Here is a 15,855-nt window from a genome sequence, read left to right on the forward strand (position 1 = left end):
GCTTATCTGGTAATCTGGAAGTCCGCCATTCTACATGACCAAAATGTATTATACTTAAAAGTTGGTAATCATAAACCAATTTCTGTATTCTTTAAATTTTTAGGACGTTTTCTTTACCTTTAAAAGTATGGCTTATTCTGTAAGATTCTCATGAACATGATTTTACTAGTAATTTTTTCTGTAATTTTACTAAATGCTTTCTAGACTGTAATATTTTGAGTTAATGTTACAGATGCAGCACTTCACAAGTGTTCCCTTGGTTGGCATTCCTGATACGGTGGCAACCTCTACCTTTTCATTCGGTTCAAAGCACCTTTTTACAGTGCAATGGTAAGTTTAATGATTAACAAGAGATTAACACAACAGCCAATAATAAGCGTTGACATCAACACAAACATATAATGGCGTTTTTGCTTATTATTAAACTAATACACCGTGTAGAATAAAGTCTTTTGTCCTTGGTAATGTTGATGAACAATACATCACTGTCCCAGGTTAGGGGGAGGGTTTGGCATCAGCAAACATGTTTAACTCCGCCATATTCTGTATGTGCTTGTCCCAAGGTAGGTCTGTGATTGTCGTTGGTTCATGTCTGTCATATTTTTTTTTGTAAATTGTTTTGTTATAAATAAGGCCGTTGGTTTTCTCAATTTATTTGTTTCATATTTTTCATGTCGGTGCCTTTTTAAACCGACTATACGGTATGGGTTTATCTCATTGTTGAAGGTCGTACTGTTGCTATAATTGCTTACATCCACTTTATTTGAACTTTGGTAGATAGTTGTCTCATTGTCAATCATACCACATCTCCTTATTTTCATAAGAAAAGCCAACTTTAACAAAGATGAATTGGAATCAATGAAGACAGCTATTCACCAGAACAAAATGCTGTTACTCGGGACATTTTCCGATTCTGTAATCCTACGGTCGTCTAAGATATCTGAAAAAGATCCTTTTGGATATCTTATTTTGTTCTCTTGAACGCACATGCAAGAACATTGCAAGCGCCATTTTATCAACTAAGAGAGAGATAGGGGTGCTCCTGACCACAAGTTTTCAGTAAAAAAAGAATACTGATACACTTTAAATTAGCAAAGAGTAATCAGAGACGATCTTAAGTTGATTATCGACGTTCGAGATACCCAGTCGATAAGATTGAAACTAAGAGTGCGTTCCGAGAAGGATAAAGAGTACTCATAGGGTTGCCAGTGAAACATGAATTTTAAGGGCTGTAAATCATTTTAAGATTACTTCAAGAGACACTCTTAGCAAATATGATAATCTTTAGATGATCTTAAGCACTAAGATTGCTTCATGATACCGGCCCCTGGTCCTTATTAACTTTTTTGGATCAATTTTATAACATCAACAATTTCGTCTAGTTATATCATTTGAAATCTGTTCACCTTTTTATTTAATATTTGGTATTGTTATGTTTAATAGTGCTCTAACGTGGAGAAATATTACATGGTCCTTTCTTTGGTTTTATTAAGATTTTCATAGTTATTTATCAAGTCTAAAATAATGTTATCACGATTTTTTACTAAATGTTCTCTCGCAGTCTTTTATAAATGGCGACTGCTAGTGGGCTTTTCTCCCCGAGGGTATCACAAGCCTAGTAGTCCGCACTTCTGTTTTGACGTAAATTATCATTGATATGGTCATAATCATAAATTAACTGTTAATACAACTTTGCATTTTTCGAAATACTAAGGATTTTCTACCCAAGGGATAGATTACCCAAGCTGTTTTTGGAAAAGCCTTTCGGAATTTTGGGCCCTCAATGCTCTTCAACTTAGTACTTTATTTGGCCTTTATAACCTTTTTGATTCAAGCGTCACTGATTAGTCTTTTGTAGACAAAAATGCGTCTGGCGTACACAATTTTAGTCCTGGTATCTATGATGAGTTTATTTACAACTGGGTCGATGCAACTGAGGATATTTTAAAAAATGTTTAAAAGTTCTTGAAATATTTCATTTAGATTCATAAGTATTCAAACTCAAATTGCGATTAGTCAAATTTCCGATTTTGTCAATGTACTAAGTGATTTAAAAAAAAAAAAGGGAAAAGTTTCCATACTTCATTGTATTTCATTTATTTTTGGAATATCTCTCTTTATATAAATCTATATATGACCTTCAGTGTTTTGAATTTATATTGTAAAATTGGAATGTTAGCAATAATAATGTGAATGTGAATGCCGACTTCTTCCTTTATTCACATGAGACTGACTTCATACAGGAACTTCTTAGAAAGAACGAAAAGAAGTTAGCAGTATCCTTATCTTTACTTTTCCCGCTATATAGATGATGTTCTCTCACTAAATAATTCAAAATTTGATGACTATGTTGAACGCATCTGTCCCATCAAACTTGAGCAGATACAGATAAGTCTGCCTCATATCTTGACTTACATGTCGAAATTGACAATAAGGGTCGTTTGAAAACAAAACTTTACGACAAAAGAGATGATTTCCATTTTTATTTAGCAACATTCCAGCAGTGCCTGCATACGGAGTATATATCTCCCAGTTGATACGTCATTCCAGGGCTTGTATTTCCTATCATGATTTCCTGATAGAGAGTTGCTGCTAACAAGGAAGCTATTAAACCAAGAGTTCCAAGTGGTGAAGCTGAAATCATTCCTTTGTCAATTTTACGCACACCATCACGAGTTGGTTGACCGTTACGGAATATCCGTTTCAGAGATGACAGCGGAAATGTTCCAATTGTGGTAACTAAAATCCCTTCCCCTTTTCCCTGAATGTGACCTACCGAATTAGACTTATTACCGGGTTTGTAATAATATGAGCAACACAACGGGTGCCACATGTGGAGCAGGATCTGCTTACCCTTCCGGAGCACCTGAGATCAACACCAGTTTTGGGTGGGGTTCGTGTTGCTCAGTCTTTAGTTTTCTATGTTGTGTTTTGTGTACTGTTGTTTGTTTGTTGGTCTTTTTCTTTTTTAGCTATGGCGTTTTCAGTTTATTTTCTACCTATGAGTTTGAATGCCCCTTTGGTATCTTTCGTCTCTCTTTAAGAAGAAAAAAAAACAGTTACAAATGCAAACTTCTATCATTATATTATGAATTATGATAAATTTATACTACTTAAAATAATGAATCAATAATGATAATAATAAAAGTACTAATAATGATGTAAATACATAATATACGTAAATAAAAATGCGTCACGGTCACGTGTAATTGAATCCTGAAACACTATAGGGAAAACGGTACTATTATATTTTCCCAGCATTAGGTTGGTCTTTTGTGTACCCAAGGCAGGTGAAGGAAGTCAACTTAGGAGCGCTGTGATTGGATGTTAGATTACAATATATTTTTTTATTTATCTATGAATAACTGCAGTGTGTATATTTACAATATAAATTTTGAAACCTATTGAAATATTTTCTAGAGAATTATTCGAAAAGACTTCAAAAATTTCATAAATTTGGTGTAAAATTACGGTGGGCATGGATAACATTAACAAGCTCCATTGGAAGTTGGTCATGATACTATTTAGCTTCAATTTTCAAAACAGAATAATAAAGTACTAACACCACACATAACTGTTTGATCGGGGTTTTTATTATAAAAAGTGGTAAATTTAGAAAATGTTAGTATTGTCGCCTATGGCAGAATAAATAGTACCGTTTTCCCTATACTGAAGATAGCAAGGGAAATCAAAATCAATCCGACTTCAGTTAAAGTATACTATTTTGAAGCTTTTGGTTAGTACATTTGATTTTTATCACAAAGAATAGAATTTTTTCACTGAGAACAATACTGTGTTGAGAAAAGTGCTGAGTCATCATAATAAGTCAAATTGATGGGTACTGATATAAAACTTTATTCTAGGATTTCAATATTAACTATATTGTATAAAATGCACCAAACTATAGTTCTTTTGTATTTGTTTTCACCTTTCGCAATGATTAATTCAATTGGAAACACCAGAATTCAAGTCACGACAAATATTTTTAACTGAAATATTTGCCTTTTTTGCTGTGTAATTCCCTAAATGTATCACTTGGGTATTTCTGTAGACATAATCTATTCAAATGGGAAATTGTCTGGTTAAGTTTGTACTGTTTATGGAGTAAGGCAACATTTGGTCATACTAGAAGCATTTTCAGTGTTAAAATTGTCCATCTAAGAAAAAAAGAGGCCCACTTGAGGCTAAATTTAGATAGAATTTATACTCTCCTGTGTAAAGAATTGGTCATATTCTTGGCAATTCATGCAGCAAATATTTCAATAGTGCTTCATTTTGTAGTTTCTATCTTTCATTATATCAGGCATATATAATATTTCATTTTCTACTGTTTGAAAGGACTTTTGTTGGAAATTAATACTCCCAAGGGACATAATTCAGCTTTTTCATAGATTAATACAGGCAACAAAGGCAACTTTACAGCTGAGTATTTTGCATATTTAATGTTGAAAGTGTCTAATATCTTTGTTCTCATCATCTCAAGACAGAATAATGGATTTTATAACAAGCTCTGAAAGTTTGAACCACAATATGGCATATACTAAAGCATGGAATGGAGATTAGTATGAAAAATCTTGAGTTTGTGCTTATGTTGTAAATTTTGGATGAAATGAATACAAATTGAATGGAACTGTTATTTTTATCTGTTTAAATGGAACTGTTTATTATTCTTTTTAAATAAGATAAGATATGATTGGATACAGGTTGTTTATTAAGCCTTATCTGAAAGAAGTAGAGAAAGAGGTAAACCAGCATGTAGGGGTGGGGACATTAAATGATCCATGTTTTTTAAGTAATGGGAACATACAAGTATTTATTATAGCCAAGGTTTTCACAATAACCCAGTATTGCATTAATGGTGTCAAAAGAATTCTTTATATCTTTATGTCACAGTATAGGGAAAACGGTACTATTATATTTTCCCAGCATTAGGTTGGTCTTTTGTGTACCCAAGGCAGGTGAAGGAAGTCAACTTAGGAGCGCTGTGATTGGATGTTAGATTACAATATATTTTTTTATTTATCTATGAATAACTGCAGTGTGTATATTTACAATATAAATTTTGAAACCTATTGAAATATTTTCTAGAGAATTATTCGAAAAGACTTCAAAAATTTCATAAATTTGGTGTAAAATTACGGTGGGCATGGATAACATTAACAAGCTCCATTGGAAGTTGGTCATGATACTATTTAGCTTCAATTTTCAAAACAGAATAATAAAGTACTAACACCACACATAACTGTTTGATCGGGGTTTTTATTATAAAAAGTGGTAAATTTAGAAAATGTTAGTATTGTCGCCTATGGCAGAATAAATAGTACCGTTTTCCCTATATAGTAACAGCTTTTATCATGTGAGATCCAACATCCAAATGACAAAACAGTTGCATATCTGACGTGTCAACAATTTTTGCAACGCATACATAAGATTAAAAAAGAATGATGATTGCTTTAAGATAACTGTACTAATTATATTTTGCTTATTTGACTGTGAGTATATAAATTATTGTTATATTTTGTACACAGCATCGTCATCATCATGAAGATGATTTTAATAAACTATATAACAAATAAATATTTTATTGTCATAAAAATCGTAAGGGTTTTGTGAAAAAATACACATAGTGAAAAAACATTGGGAAAATATATCCATAAAAAGTATAAAAGAACAAATCTGTTCAAATATGTGTAAATAAATCCCCTGTCCTCAGTTCTAATGTCTGTTTAAGTTTTAATATAAAAAACACTTTCCTTGCTCTGTTTACAAGTTCTAAAGAACTATGTATTCCATGAAATGAATATTTTAAAAATTTATTGAATTTTTTCTTTTTGTATTTTGCAAAACATAAAGACTGTGGTAATCACCATTTAATTTGATGCAGTTCAATGCAATTCTCACAGATGGCTTTTTGAATTGAAATTGCGACCCTTAAATATAAAACTGGACTGTTGAGAAATGTGTTTCTATTGGCAAATGTGTTGTAGTTTGACGACTTTAAAAGGATCGAAAAGTCCAATAGGGTCTTTTGTTGTGAGTGCTTGTATTGATAAAAGAGAGGCGAAGGATACCAAAGGGACATTCAAACTCACAGGTCGAAAATAAACTGACAACGCCATGGCTAAAAGGAAAAAAAACATACAAACAACAGTACACAACATAGAAAACTTAAGACTGAGCTACACGAACCCCACCAAACACTGGGGGTGATCTCAGGTGCTCCGGAAGGGTAAGCAGATCCTGCTCCACATGTGGCACCCGTCGTGTTGCACATGTTAGTACAAACCCGGTGAACTAGTATAAACTAGTATATCATGTATAGTACTTACCACTCTGCACCCTAAATTATTTTATCCACGCATGTCGCAGTTTATTTACAACAAAAATATGAAATTAATTTACTTAAACATTTCAACATTCACAACCATGAAAATACATTGGTGCAAATCAGATGTACGATTTAAGGATGAGAAATTACTTTTTTTATTATTCCGAAAAATACCTTCAACAAAATTAAGTTATTTCAATAAAGATTAAAATTTCGCTTCTTATTGTTCTATGAACTGCATGTATGCTACAACATTAATCTTTGTAGTTTATATAACTAAATTGATACAACGGAATTGTATTGAACTATAGGCTATTATCCCTGGCTTAGTAAATTTCTCGGATTTTGATTGGCTAATGACCGCCGTTAAAAACCCATAGCCCCGGGAGTTGCTTACCCATATAACTTGGAGTTGCTACTCAAGACCCTGGGGAACTTTACGCGCGTTTTCCGTAGTTCCGCGTTTTATGTAATTAAACGTGTAAAAAGTAAAATCACAAAAATACTGAACTCCGAGGAAAATTAAAAAAGGAAAGTCCCTAATCAAATGGCAAAATCAAAAGCTCAAACACATCAAACTATAATGGATAACAACTGTCATATTCCTGACTTGGTACAGGCATTTTCTTATGTAGAAAATGGTGGATTGAACCTGGTTTTATAGCTAGCTAAACCTCTCACTTGTATGACAGCCGCATCAAATTCCATTATATTGACAACGATGCGTGAACAAAACAAACAGACACAATAGGTAAAAATGTCAAAAATAGGGGTACAGCAGTCAACATTGTATTATCATCTTAATCACTATAAAAACAAACAAATGTAATCCACTAACGATTTACCCAATTATGCCGGTCATTGGTATTCATTTTACTTGGCTACCACGTCGTCAATGAACGGGACTACTGACCTAGTTCTGCAAATGACCCACGTTTACGTCACGCCGTCTGTGACATAACGCTTGTGACATTGAGCGTCAAATTTAATTTATTCTAGTTTCTCTGTCTCTGGATAAAAAACGTCTTACATTTGACTACCTGTAGGGTTCTACCAAAGGTAGTTCCCTAAACCCGTAAAAAATATGTCGAATTTCCAAATTTCAATAAAACGTTTTTAAATAATAAAAAAAATTTGCTTTCACGTAACACTTTTCGCGTTATCTATCTTCATATCCGTAGATATAAAAAAGAAGATGTGGTATGATTGCCAATGAGACAACTCTCCACAAAAGACCAAATGACACAGAAATTAACAACTATAGGTCACCGTACGGCCTTCAACAATGAGCAAAGCCCATACCCCACAATCAGATAAAAGGCCCCGAAACGACAATGTAAAACAATTCAAATGAGAAAACTAACGGCCTAATTTATGTACAAAAAATGAACGAAAAACAAATATGTAACACATAAACAAACGACAACCACTGAATCACAGGCTCCTGACTTGGGACAGGCACATACATACAGAATGTTGCGGGGCTCAACATGTTAGCGGGATCCCAACCCTCCCCCTAACCTGGGACAGTGGTGTAACAGTACAACATAAGAACGAACTATAAAAATCAGTTGAAAGAGGCTTAACTCATCAGATGGATAAAAATACAAATAATACAAAGTATTTTAACACCCTTCATTACCCTGTACATCCTTCGGCTTCGCCTCACTGACAACCAAGGTTGCATATTTCTAAAAATTACAGTGAGTATCATATACTTATCCTGTATATGGTAAGCATCAAGTTCTGTGATTACCACATACTCCAACTGAGAAAATTTGTTAGTTCACCTAGCAAAATGATATATCAGCTATCCTCTTATGACTGTGGCCTATTATCTATTTATTGCATGAAGAGACATTTGTCGTATCACTCTGCACGGAGTGTGATAATACAAAGTTATACAAAAATTGCATGCGTTAATTTGATTGGCTTATTCAGCTTCATGAGACGATATTTTCATTGGTTAATCGCTAGGTCATCTGATTCATGACTTGCAAAGATTAAGCCGATGCACATTTTGTCAATGGCAACGGACATATATGATTTATTCAATATTTATACAAAACACTCATGATCACACTTGACACTTGAATTTCTTCTTTTTGTCACATTCTGAAGCGTACAAAATGTTTTAAAAAGTCTAATGTTAAAGTTTGACGTCGAGACAATTACATTTGACCTCATACTGGTAGGATTTCGGTTAACAAAATTACATTCGATCTTTCACAGGTGAATTTTACAAGTACTCATTTAGATACACTGATATAATATGCATAGATGCCAGATATATAAGCAACCCAGTATACTTGGGAAGGTACCGGTCTCATATTATATAATTGAGCAGGACGTTATTCCCCTTAATCTATAAATGAGGGTAGTAATGCCCTTTACCGTCAGGCGTCAAACGGTCATTTTCGGCTACCGTTAGAATTGATTAAAATTTTACCGTGATTCGTCAAAATATCCTTATTGTCGTGATTCGTCAGAGGTCTCAAATAATTATCGTTACCGTTATTTTTGGAAAAAATTTAACGTGATTCGTCAAAATCATTCGATTTTTTTATCGTCTAAAAGAAAGTGCACAGTTTATCTTCATGCACCAAAAATTACCGTTAACGTCATTTGGCATGAATTTTTACCGTTATTCATCATGAGGTACCCCCATTACCACCCTCATAAATGATCAACATAGATTTATGTTTTAAAATCAAACATTGCTTCTGATTGTTTAAATATTTGTGTGTATCACACCTAATTGTCTTCGTAAAGTATTTATCAAATTAACGTTATACATAATGATATATATAAATGTTTCACTTTTATTTTAGCCCATGCATTGCTATTATTCCTCAAATTTCGAAGCGCTCAGATATCCACAGACCATAACCGACTATCTCTACGGCAGATACAATAGAATATGTGTTCCCGATTGCCATTTTAAATTATTATACTTCATGTCAAAATGCCAGATTTTGATTTGTTAATACTAGGGAGACAATTTACTCTATCCTATGGTAAATACTCTATTACCCTTCACGGAGACGCTTGATCAAGTGTGCGCTTTATTAAATACGGATGGTTGTTATGTATAGTACAAGACGTCATAGTTTATTACTTTGAATTTGAAATTTAATAGACAGTAATGACAGAACATTCAGTATAATAAATTAAATAACACATATCTGAGAGGGTGATAGAGCAGATTGTTACCCCTCGAAAAGACATTGTCAACCTTGGCTTCGCCTCATTTGACAATGTTTTCTCGGGGTAACAATCTGCTCTATCACCATCTCAGCTATGTGTTATTTATATAGAATTGTATTTGCTATTGAGTATAGAGGTTTTTTGGCTGCCGAATCAACTGCTGTTACAATATACTGGATTTTGCAATCGTGTACAGCAAATTTTGATTCGTGTTACCTGTTGCATCTGCAGTACCGATAGCCGGTAATTAGGTGTGGTTATTGAACACATTTCTTTATCATCGAAGCCGGATGACCTTGAGGGAATCTAATTTTGTGCTATCTACGAGAATTAATGCCCTTTTTATTGACAAGTTTTTGTACATACAATCAACATTTCCAATTGATACAAACTGTGTTCCTTCACTCGGTGACTTGCTACTTTATTCTGTCAGGACAGTGGACCCCTTCCCTACATCTCACTTCTTTTGCTACTCGAAAGCTATATTAAACCAATTAATGTATCATATTACTTCTTGGCTGTATATCATTCTAAGTGTAACAATATATTCCTACATCATGTGTATTTAGTGTATTTAATACAATTAAATTTGTAGTCATTTTTTCCCCTTCGTTATGTTTGATATTCTATTATACTTTTTGTGTGGGGGGAGGGGTATTAATGAATTTATTGGTTATTTTAACTTATTTATTTAAACTTCGCCCTACCCCAGTTTCTAAGCATTTTTAAAATATTTTTTTTAATTATAATTTGGCTTAATATAATATACAAATTCATCTGACAGATGCAGCACTTCGTAAATGTTCTATTGGTTGGCATCCCGGATACGGTGGCAACTGTTACTATTTCATGCAGTCGATTCAATGCACCGTTTTACAGTGCAATGATAAGTTATAATTAATGACAATGGTAAGCTTATTGACAAATTAGACGTTCACATAAGTATATGTGTATTACACAAGTTGACAACCATGACGTATAAACTAACATATGATAGAAGCTTATTGATTATTTTTAAACTAATGCAATGTGTAGAAATAGGTGGCTATATAAAAAAACTATAGCACAAATGAAACAAAATGTTATATAGTTATACTTGCCAACTTGAATACAGCGCATCTGGATGGTTTGTTGTCATACGTCGAAGAAATACTAGTCAAAATCAAATAACACCTGACTTAATCACTCCCTGAAAAGATACACATATCCAAAATATCGTTGGTCTACCAAGCTTTAAACGAAAATTCTCAGAGAATTGATAACACTAAAAGAAAACTGGAACTTTTAAACAGGAACGGAGCAGACTTGGAATTGTATGGAGATGTATAATTATCTTATATTTGTCTCTACATGCTCTTAAGTTGAGATGTTGTCTGTAAAAAAGGCGGAAGATACCAAGGGGACATTAAAACTCATAAGACGAAGAATAAATTACAAAGCCATGACAAAAAACGACAGTCGACAAAGAAGACGAACAAGTTTAAGCCGAGAGTGGTATCAGGTTCTCTGGTAGTGTATGCATTTCCTGGTTCACATATGGAGTAAGCTTTCGTTTTAATTCTACGCTGGTTAGGAATAACCATATCAGTCAACGCCGCTAACAAGTATTATGAGCGAGGACTTATTAATGCATTTATAATCAGACTATTTTCTGTACACTGGTCTTTTTATAACGCTTTTGAAATGCTAATTAATGTGATGTGACTCTTGAGGCACATACTCGGTATACTGTGTTTGTGTCAAATGGATTAATATAGGTCTAAATCAACTCATCAAAGATACCAGGATTAAAATTTTGTATACAGAGTACTCTGCAATTAAATGGTTTTATAATAGTTTCTTAAAAAAATTAAACAATACTATATAAATTTCATGCTTTCGAAGCGCTTTTCTGGATTAGCCATGATTAGGAACGCTCAAAGTCGAATGTTTGCAAGCCAAGGATGTATAAGAACCGAAACAGTTGAAGAGCTGAAAATAATAGCCAATTCCACCAAAGGTCAATTTTTCCTGAGGGAGCAGAAAGACCCCGACATGAAAAATGTAAAAAAAATTAAAACAAGAAAACAAATTGCCTGATTCATGATAAAACAATAAATGTAAGACAAATATGACAGACAGGAACAACGACAACCCCTTTATGACAGGCTTCATACTTGGGACTGGCACATACAATATGCGAAGGGGTTAAATAAGTATGCTCAACTCACCTTCCAAACCTGTGACAGTGGATTAACAGCACAACATAAGAACAAACTGTAAATTCATCAGACCGGTACGAAGCAAGAAAATCATCTAATAAATATACTAAAATACAAAAGAAGAGAATTACCGATCTCAGTTGATCTAGTCGTCCACTATCGAAATAACCGTACTAGCTTTAGAGAAATTCAAAATAACTATACTTGATTTATTGCTCGTCCCGACTATTGTTTCGTTGCTTTGAACTAATCATTCTCATGCATGAAAGACGTGTTTCCAATTAATCCCAATATATAATAACATAATTTACTCTTATCTAAATATGATTGCTTTAACTGCTGTTGGAGCTAAACAAAAGTATATTTGTAGGACTCTGAACCGCGATGGCCACGCTGATGTGCGATGGTTTGACGGTGAAATGCGATGTTGGCATTATTACGCTACCTTGTTGATAGCTACGCCGAAGTCGCTGATGTGCGATAGACTACATAGACTATATTTTCAATGCTTTGCATGTCGATGTAGATGTAGAAGTCCATTTGTTTGTTAGAATCAGTTTTTCGGGTTTTCAAGTTAATAAGGGGCTTATAAACTTTTAATACTACGGGAAACTGGGAGTGATAGGTGGAGAGGGAAAAGTTAATCTTCTGTAGAGGATTTTTTTCGAAATTTACAACAGGTTCTTTTTATGTACGATGGAGCGTGGCATTCTCTTAATACATATATTAGTCCGCAGACAGACTCTCCGTATTATAATAGTACGCTAAACGTGAACTCACGAGAGGAACCAAGTAAAGATAAAATGTTAACGTAGAATTATGTTCACGTGCAGAAAATCAAAGAGGACGATCTCTCATTTAGGATGCAACTGTTACTAATGATATACATAGACAATAAACGAATGCAAATGTATATACTAACTATTAAAAAAAATTTACTTTTCATAGGCCTAATGATTAAACATCTGAGATTTTGAAAGAGCCATCACGCGTAATACAGACCATCGCACTTCAGTGTCCACATCGCACCTCCGAGTCCTGCATATTTATTGTTGAGCTAAAGTTACTTAATCTGGTGCTAATTTTTTATATGGATTACATTGCTTCTGTACTAGATTTTCATGGTAAATGTAGGTTTATTTCATTTAATATTATTTTCAGAGTGTTTGCAAAACGGCTGGTGGAAAACTGGTTGAAATTGACAATTATTGGGAGTTTCGGACACTATCGCGAATGGCAAGGAATAGAAGTAAGATCAAATCTTTTACATATATAGGGAGATGGGAACTATTGGTATATTATTGTGTTTCTTGGTTTAAAAATAATTCGTCACCTGATTATCAGTGTAGGTACCAAGATCTAATGGCAAGTGAATGATTAAACAAATTCCAATTACCTGGTATATTGCTAAAAAGTAACTTTCGTGTGTTTTCTTATGTCTAATCTTTAATCTGCGGAAGATTTAAATGTTTATCAATTTAATTGGTTCTGTCAACACGGACAACTGAAAAAAAAACGAAACGTGCTCGGCACTCTTCGAACATGGTATAATGAATTCAATTAATGTTCCCATTCCGATCGTCAAACAGTCAAACAGACAACCTTTCCCGAATTGGTCTTTGTGTTAAACTAGATAGTCCAAGTGACCATAAAATGTAAATGTATATAATGTAACCCTTACTTGTGTATACAGTATTCGGTGGTTGTCCCCTACTTGTCATTACTATTTTCACTTTTCCTTAATATCCACAGTATAGGCCTTTCTTATTTTAAACACAGTCCATTATGGTTGACTGCTAAGTTTTGAATAGTTCAAGTCTCATATACAGGAAGAGCTCAACCTTTTCCAAACTCTTGTCATCATTCTATCGTAAAATTATGCATTCATTCATTTTATATGATGTGTATAATTACAATTGTTATATTGGTCTGTATAAATTGTTTTAACAGAGAGGTTAATTCGCAGTTGCTTTTTTTTGTACATTTTTGTCCAATTTCCAACGAAGCACTTCGCTACCAAAAGTGAATAAATGTTTATCTACAAGACAATACATAGCTTTAGATACTACTCCCAACAAAGTTTTCAGGCGTTGATTATTTGGCGATCAGTTAAGAAATAATCTGTTATATTGTTAGAGCCTTAAAGTACCACATTAGGCTGTGATACAATGAATTAATTCAAAGACAGTTTTCAAACCCAAATTGTAAAAAGACAAATCGTTGGATATTATAATCAAAAACGAAAATTAAAACACTCCCGGTTTTTTAATTTTTGTTTTAAGATATCAAAAACGAAAAACGAAAACATATATTGATAAAAATCCCGGTTTTAAAGATATCAGAAAAACGAAAAGCGAATGGACACAAATATACACAGACCACATCATAATAGTCTCATAACGTATACCCTTCTGAATGCGGAATGTAAAATATTGAACATCGGTTACTTTTGATATTTGATTGCATGTCGAATACGGAATCTAAAATATTGAAAATTGGCTACTTTTGATATTTGATTGCATGTCCAATGTGGAATCTAAAATATTTAACATTGGCTACTTTTGATATTTGAATGTCAAATATGGAATTTAAATTTTTGAACTTGCTACAAAATATAACTTTTCAATTTTAAATTCAAGGATTTTTGTTAAAATGTAAATATTGCCACGTAAATTCGAAATTGTGAAAACGAGTACTGATAATCAATATCTAAATCTGCAATAGTCACTTGCTCATTGAATTAACAGAGAAAAGAAAACATAGAATGAATAGGCAATCGTATATCGTGGTCATTGGTAAGAGCTTTAACGTCATATTTTTTCTTTATATTTTAAACCATGTTATGAATTGCAGGGTTCCCGGAATTTTGGCTTGGCATAACAGACATGTACTCGGAAGGCACTTGGCAAAAAGCTACATCACAGAGGAGACAGTCTTATTTCAACTGGATTTCGGGAGAACCCAATTCTCATGGTGGACAAGAAAACTGTGTGTGATGGTGTATACTAGACATAACATGAAATGGAATGATGCACAGTGTATCGCCCACTTCCCATTTGTTTGCGAAAAGTGAAAAGGCCAGACTATAAATTCCTTCCTTTTATAAAATTCTTTCTGAATTAATACTATAAATTCCTTCTTTTTAGAAAATTCATTCTGAATTAATAAACTTTGCATACTGTTATATTTCCTTTTTTTATGAAAGACTTTCGTGCATTTCAGCTTAATGTATGTCTTCATTTTCACTCAAAGTTCTACCCTTGACTGCGCCTCAACTTAACTGACAAAGATTATTCCTCACCTTTGCGTTGTCCATGCAGTTTTTGTGTCTTTTTGTTACCCTAAAGGTCTTTCAAATTTGAATGGCCCATTTTCAATCGGAGAAAGCATAATGTTTTCTGGTCTGTCTGTTATGTTCGTCTCGTTTCAGGTTAAAATATTGGTGTAAGGTGGTTGTGGTCACGAACACATGAAAATTACTACAGATGTTATGTATGATGTGAAATTTGAAAATACATGTCAATAAGGGTTTTGAAGCAGTTTTCACGGTTCACTGAACATTAAAATGTGATAGTGTTCTTGTTTCTTATAATTCTTATCGAACCAGAAAGTCTACATCTTTTCACATTATCTAGTCATGTTTATGCAGTAAATATAATTTGTTTTACTTTTACACACGTTTCAATGGTCATTAAAAGTTTACCAAATGAAAGGAGATGGGGTTGTGGTTTCGACAAGTGGATAAATATATGTAGTCATCTCTGACAAATATATTCCAAAACGGTCAACCAAATCGTAATGGCATCTGTTTTTTTTTTTTTTTTTTTATTTCACATATAATGGAGCGGAACGCAAAGTTAAAGGACTACACTTGCTTTTTTTTATTCTCCTGCAGAAGAACATGACAACCTGTTTAATGCCAGCCCAAAACGAATATATGAACAAGTCAGCAAGAAGGAACCCCAGCTGGTTCCCTTAGGAATGCCGACTGTCTGTAAAAAAATATGTTGGCAATAAAAAAATATCACATCTTGATGATGCCAGTTTCAGAAAACTTTTTGTTTGAATCAGAGTGGGATCTTTTAACAGAGAATAATTTGTTCATCCTCAAAACAAAAG

General features: G+C 33.4%; 1 long non-coding RNA gene across 1 annotated transcript; it reads left to right on the top strand.

Annotated features, from left to right (window-relative positions):
- Nucleotides 1-305: 305 nt before the first annotated feature.
- Nucleotides 306-14,920, top strand: LOC127738531 (uncharacterized). The gene is made up of 3 exons (XR_008000102.1): nucleotides 306-330; nucleotides 12,898-12,985; nucleotides 14,590-14,920. It is a non-coding gene; the product is annotated as an uncharacterized LOC127738531 (long non-coding RNA).
- The last annotated feature ends 935 nt before the right edge of the window (nucleotides 14,921-15,855 follow it).

The sequence above is a fragment of the Mytilus californianus genome, unplaced genomic scaffold, assembly GCF_021869535.1.
Source record: "Mytilus californianus isolate M0D057914Y unplaced genomic scaffold, xbMytCali1.0.p SCAF_4, whole genome shotgun sequence".
In the NCBI taxonomy this organism is placed as follows: Eukaryota; Metazoa; Mollusca; class Bivalvia; order Mytilida; family Mytilidae; genus Mytilus; species Mytilus californianus.